The following is a 7,256-nucleotide window of genomic DNA, read 5'->3' on the forward strand; positions in this document are numbered from 1 at the left end:
AACTAATAGAAATATAACAAAGAGCCAAATATGTCCTTGATGGCTACTTTTTCATTTGTTTTACAGTACTGTTAGTCTTTGCAAGAATTGTTTATTATTACTTATCTATAAATCCTTGAGAGTCTGAATAGCTCTGAAGAAAACTAAATAAATACATAGTCTCTAGTTTAAAAAGAAAGATGCAGAGTAATTTCTCTTGATAATGATTAACAGACATTGTACTCAAAACTATAGTATATAGTATAGATTTATTAATGTTGTTGATGATGACGATTAATGTTTCATGTACTTATCAAAAGATCAAGGTTTCAGAATGAAAAATATATTCAGTGAATATATTTTATGGGGACTAAAATAATTTAATTTCTCAGAATAAGCACTGGATAGTCAAATATATAATTTCACGAGCAGCAAAAAGAATGATACACATCATTATGTGAGAGAATTGCTCCATAGGTTTTTCTACAGCCTGAAAGATTGGAATTGTCTCTGAACAGATAGGGTGAACATAACCACATATCCATATGTATGTCAGCATTAAAAAGCTTCCCAAGGACTCTCTATTAGGGACAAGAGGCAGGAGAAATAGAGGCAGCCATTCAGTTCCTCTGATGCCTCTTTTTTTTTAAGTCATCAGATTTCATGAAGTCTTAAAAAAATCTTCCAAAGAATAACAATGAAATATTATGTGATTATATTCAACTTTATTTTGAACTCAGTGACTGAACTGTCACTGGGTTCAAAGATCTGTTCTAAAAAAGCTAGATCCACAGTATTCATACTTCATCTATTGACTTCACATATCTTCGGAAACCTCTCTGTAGAAAAATCATTATAAGCTCACCTAATTTCCAATAAACACCCTATTTACTCTTGTTGGAAAAAAAATCAAATAAAAAAATTAGTATAATAGAAGCTTTTAAATGCCTAGTTTTCCCAGGTATATTCCTGGCTTTCCCAAATGTACTCTAGTTGTTGGTTTGCCTCACATTTTAAAATTATACTATGAAAGAACAAAAGAAGTTGAGGTAAACACAACAATTAAAAAAGTACTGCATTGACATGTTTACAAGTACTTGTTTAAATGTATTTTATGAAAGTTATAGAGTTTGTACGAAATGGCATGTCGAGTCATCCCCTGTCACTTATGAAGTTAGAAAGGCATTCCCTATGGCTGCATAATTTCATTCAAGCCTCTTAAAGAATGGTATACATCTCCAGTTTATTCTAAAAAAGGGCCTTTCAACAGCAATATAGAAAATACCTACCTCTCTGTTTGCTGAAATAATGGATAAGGTGAATCCAAATGTTTTGGCTAAGATTTCTAGGTTCACAGACAGAAATATATTTTCCCATAAAATTAGTCATCTCCAACTATTACTTCAAATAAAATGTAAAAGAGATAGATTGACCATTCAAAAGATAGACTTTACTGCTGAGCATTCAACAACATATAATAATAGTCAAAGAGTTCTGAATTTCCATTTTCTATCTGTCCCTGCTTTTGTAAGCTTTCATGTGAATATACTGACTTCATCTCTACCACTCTGTCAATGCACCTAGTGTCTTGATGACTGGTATATTGAAAAGAAAACTCTGGTGTAGCAATTCAAACCCTTACTCACTGTTTCAGGTAAATTTCTCCCACAAGCCTGGATTCAGCTCTGCCCTTAGGCTCTTTGAAGTTCATCCCTTTCCCTCAAAAAAACTCAGGGAAAAACCCCTTCCCAACCCCCCCCCCAAAAAAAAAAACCTTACAAATAAACAGCAACAAAAAAAAGAAAATCACAAAATCACAAACCAAGCCCTCCTGCAAAAAACAGAAAACAAACAAAAAAATAACAACCCACAAAACAAAAAAGCTAAACAAAACAAAACAAACACACAAAACCAAATACCTTATACATCCAATACCTTGAACAATACTGAAATACATGTATCTCAGTGTGCAGTCCCTAAAATGAAATGTTGGTAGCATATATTTCAAAATAGAACATGATAATGTTGCCTGCATGACCAAAAATAATTTTTTGAACACCTGCATGAGTATATATCATGGATTATAACTGACTCACCAATTTCAAATGTCTATGTTATGTTTGATTAATGGATTGAGAGGTTTTTTCATAGTTAGAAACTGCAGATGGCCTCACTGACCTAATCAAGTCATTCTAAAAGCCAATAACTAGAACTTGATAATTTTCATCCAAATTGCTTGCCTATCTATATAAGCACAAAACCCTGGGTTTTAAGCCTGGATCTTCAAGACTAATGCAAAGACTTGATGAGGGCTCTGGTAAGAAAGAAATCTGGGCTTAAATTTTTTAACAGTATTTTCCTCGTTAGCAATTGTTTCTCAGACTTTGTATTTGAAGTCTCAATAAGTAATAACTTCATTTATGTTTCAGACAAATGGGTACGACAGTCTCAAAGTGAACCTTTTAAGAGATTCTCAGGGAAGTTTATTTTTTGGCCATAAAAATAGCATAGATGTGACTTGTTGGTATCAACAAGGAAAAGAGCACAATTCCCATAAGCAGAGTTTCTCTTCTTAAGAGAAAATGGTTTATCTTACAAGGCTTTCCATATTTTCATCCAAATCTCTGCTGTTGTCTCCAAAAACTCTCTGTCTTATGTAAGAACAAAGGCACCAACAACAGTCTTCAACCTCTGAGGTCTCTGAGTCTGTGGCTGCCATCGAATATCACTCTCTCTTTACTTTTTTGTCTTTAAAAATCTATAATTTTTTACCGATTGACAGTACTATATCTAGGGTTAAATGCTGCAAAATGTAACTGTAAAATGTTAAATAAGACTGGAAATCTGGTGAAAATAAGATAATAAGATGGCAGCGGTGTTTGGATCAGATCTGTGTGATTATTTTCCTGGGTTGAATGATGTCAATGAAAAAATATTCAGAGGTCCTATGCCATAAGCATCCTCCCAGTTTTGGGCTGGTTTAGATGAGATTCACCTTCTTTTGATGGTTTCCACTGATGGCAATGTGACTCTATAGGAATTAGAACTCTAGAAATATTTCCTTTTTACTATTTCTTGGAAGGCTATGAGTAATACTTGCTGCATGTTTTGTTTTGAATATCCTTCACAAAGGTGCAGTTCCTCCAATGAACAACCAAAGATGCACTATGTACTGTGTTTATACATCAAATTGCTGAGATACATATGAAGGATTGTGGGAAGCACTAATCAGCATATATGTCCTTCGAGTGTGTTGTAATAAAAGAACATTATCATTCATGCACCCAAATAATCAAACTTAGCACACATACTTAAGCATTTTTTTCAATTTATTATATTTTTATTTTTTTACTATCTGCATTGTAATAGAATGTATTTGTGGTATCAATGAAGCTAAATTCTGAAGTATAGTAAATCTGAGCATTTTAGTGATTGATAGAAGAGGCTACACAAATGAATAAAAACATGTTTGACCATATTTTTTTAGGACAAAATTCAATGAACTTGCTAAGGACAGTGCTGTAAATCTTCAGCGTGATAATGGCTTTTAGGATTTCAATGAGAATGAAGTCAACAATCAATGAAAACTGAAGTTCTCTATCAACAACCAATGAAAATTGAAGTTCTCTGTCCCTGTTCCAAGAAACCAGATAGCTGCAGTCAGGTATATATCCTCTTTAGATGGCGTGTGCTTCAGAAGGATTCTGCAGCTCTTTATTTTTGCCATCTGCTTTAGTGAAAGATTTTATACAAATGATACAGAGGGAAAAAATTGCAAGAAGAAGAATAGCAAATGAATCTGTAATACGCAAATGATGTCTGATGTATCTTTGGAGAGAAAGGGATGGAAAATGGGTTCCACACTCTGGAGTCATATTCCAGAGGCTTTATTAGTATTCCTAGAACTTTCGGTGCATAGAGACAAGGATGCTGCCTTTGATTCCCACTTTGAAGGTGTTAGTGTGCATATGTGTGCTAAATTACGACTGAATGATCTTATACGCACTCTTTTTTTGACAGCTAGATCTCAGGAGCAATTCATCTACAAGAAGTAATTCAATGCTGTATAATTATGCGAATTCTGGGTCAAAGGCATACAAACATCCATGCATTTGCATTAAAACCTGTTATGTGTTACATGTGTATTATGATCACAGATGACTAAGAGATTAACAGATAACCTGACCTTGTTAGCCAGCAAAAGATAGTGGACTACTAGTGTGACAGCTGTTTCAGGATTCAACTTCCACAATCATTGCATTAGAATGAATACAGATCATATCTCAGGAAACCTACATTCAAAGAAGGATTAATAATCTATGATAAAGTGACATGTTATTTACCCCAGAGAGAAAGTAAAGGCCAGATTCAAAGCAGTTTAACATGGTGTAATTCCAGTTAATCCACAGCAAATGCTGTGTATGAAGAAATCCTGACTTCCTTTCACTGAGATTGCATATTCCTTGGCCTATACAATGAACTGCACAAGTCCAACAGGGATAAGCTGCAGTTGATTAATTCAGTCTGTGTTTTGAATACTTAAATTTACTTCTAACTAGACTTAATTTGCTTTGGGATATGTCTTTGATTTTCAGAGGAAAGAGCAAAGAGAACATCACAGCACTCAAGGAAGGCAAGATGAGTACTGCTTGAGAGAGGCTACTTAAATTCTTCCTTATACCATAAAGACTGTACCTTATCAGAAGTGCCTCCTCCTTCAGATGTGCCTCCTTCCCCTCTTTTTGTTTGCTGTGTATCTCTACAGGAGGAAGAGACACACAAGTTACTCAAAACAACCTGAAGTCACAGACAGCACCCAAGCCCCTGCCTGTGCTTGTGACACAGCAGTACAGATCCACGTCTTTTTCCACACACTGGCAGGGATTCCCAGGTTAACTGCAGCACAGCAGCTGGCAGCCACTTTGTGCCACAAGAAAGAAAAAAAGTCTGCATTTCTATAGGTGAAAGGATTGACTCCCAGAGGGACTAATCTTCAGCTTAGGGATCAGGTGTTTCTTTAAGCTTCTGATAATTTTTCTCATTTTAAGAGTTACACAAAAATGTATTTTCTGAATGAGCTGAAATCAGCTTCTTCTTCCGCATTGATGAAAATAGAGTCTAAAATGTATTCCCTGTTCTTTCTTTCTCCACTGTCACCCCATACTTGGGTGCTGCTAAATTTTGGTAATAATTAATAAGACTGTTGATTCTGCTCCTAGTAGTATTTTTGTCTTTTCCTTCAATCTCAGAAGTCTGGGAGTTGCAAATGAAAATGAGATTTGACAAAAATAAAAAGATAAAAAATTGTCAGTCACAGAAAGTTTCACTTTCTGAACTTTAAAGTGCCTGATTTATGCTTTTGTCTCAGAAGATATTTCCATTATTCTCCACTGTTTCAGCAGAATAAAATTGGAGCAACTGCCTTTTGAATACAATATAACAAATTCAACCCTAGATGATAGCTTCTGCCTTCCCCTGTCAAATTTAATCTTGTTCTTTTATAGAACCTGTTCAAAAAATTCTTACAAAGGTTATCAATGAGTCAGCTAACAACTTGGTAGACCAGGTGAAGGTCTTAACATTACAGGCAGAGGAAAGATTACTAATTTAAAATAAAAGACTAAAGAAATGGAACTACACTTTTAATTTATTTTGTAAATAGTGAATGCACAGCAACAGTTTCCTTTGAACCATACTTTATTTTAGGTCCACAGCTTGTAAATTGAACACTGGACTTTCAAACCAGACCTTATTCTGTCTGCTCATTGCTTCCTCTGTACAGTACTTTGCAGTTCCTGTCTGTGCAGTTTCCTTTTATTAATGTACAAACTTAACACGATGAATTAAGCATGCTATTGCATGCACTTTTTGGCAAGCATCAAAGATGAGGTAATTTAAGATAGCTATTATTTCCAGCTGTACAGTGCAAGAACATAGTGAGATTTAAATAATAAGAGGGAAGGTAGAAGAGATGTTTTGGTTTTAACAATAATGCGTTCTAAGCATCCCAACTCACTAATTTCTACTAACTATTTCATATTATGCCATTGTCACAAAAAACTGTGTCTCAGACTATTTAAATAACATCTTACACAGGAAAACCCTAGAAAATGCTGTATTAACTAGGTTATATGATTACAACTAGATACTAGAACCTACATAGGTCACTGTATAGATCTCTGTTATAATCTAACAAGAACCCCCTTTCTTCCCCCTTGTTATAGTATAGATGTATCACAAAAAAACCTCATGTTTATTTATTATTCAGAAATCTGCAATAAGTATAAAATTTTTTATAACTTACTATTTAGTAAATGAGAGTTGTCATGGTTTCTCACACATTTTTTAGCTTAAACTATAGTTCAAGATCATTACCAGTAAGAAACTATTGTTTACATCTTGATCTGTTGTCTGGCAAAATACAGCAAGTTGCACTTTATCTGGCATATTTTTTCTCAGGAATTATAACTTTTATTTCTAAACCTTGTAGACAGTAGAAGAAATTAAAGTAGGAAATTGCACTGTTTGAGCTCAACTATCCAATGTTAGAATTTTAAGAAATAACTGGCTAGCCAGGGAGTGAGAAGCTGGATTAATTTCCCTGTTCTCATTGTAATTATGAGGAATTAGGCACTAAGTGGAACTCTAAAGATATGTGTTTGATTGCTATGTGTACACTAGTTTTCATTTTGAAAAAAAAAAACAAAAACAAACCAGCAGATACTTGGCTTGTTTGAAGTTGATAACCATTGCATGTAACAATGGAAAGTACTGGATAGGACCTGTGAGCTCCTTCTTTCAGTAAATTTGGGGAAACTGTATGGTGTAGATATATTTTTTTTTCTGTGCTCTGCAGAAGCTCTGTTCATAACATGCACTTCAATGCAAACTGCAGCAATTCATGAATGTTCTTGCTGAGCACAACTAGTCCTCTCAGGTTCACCTCCAGTGAGCTTATCCTAAGAGGATATTCCACAGCTTTCTTGTGTTCAGTCAAAATATTGCATTCACTAGTGCTCTGGTCTATCCCTCCAGCTCCACACTTATAGCAGAAATGCTGAAACACAGGACTGAAGCTCAGGAATAGAATCTTGTTTAAGACCTTATTACTTGCAGAATGAACTATAGAGAATGTAATTCTTATCAAGAGAGAAAAATTTGCACATAACTGAGACACATACCAACATAAATGTAAGATGACATCAACACAAATTAAACCCTCTTCAAGATATTAAATGGTATCTACTTTGTTTATGCTGTAGAGAAGTCTGCCATTA

The sequence above is a fragment of the Calypte anna genome, chromosome Z, assembly GCF_003957555.1.
Source record: "Calypte anna isolate BGI_N300 chromosome Z, bCalAnn1_v1.p, whole genome shotgun sequence".
Lineage (NCBI taxonomy): Eukaryota > Metazoa > Chordata > Aves > Apodiformes > Trochilidae > Calypte > Calypte anna.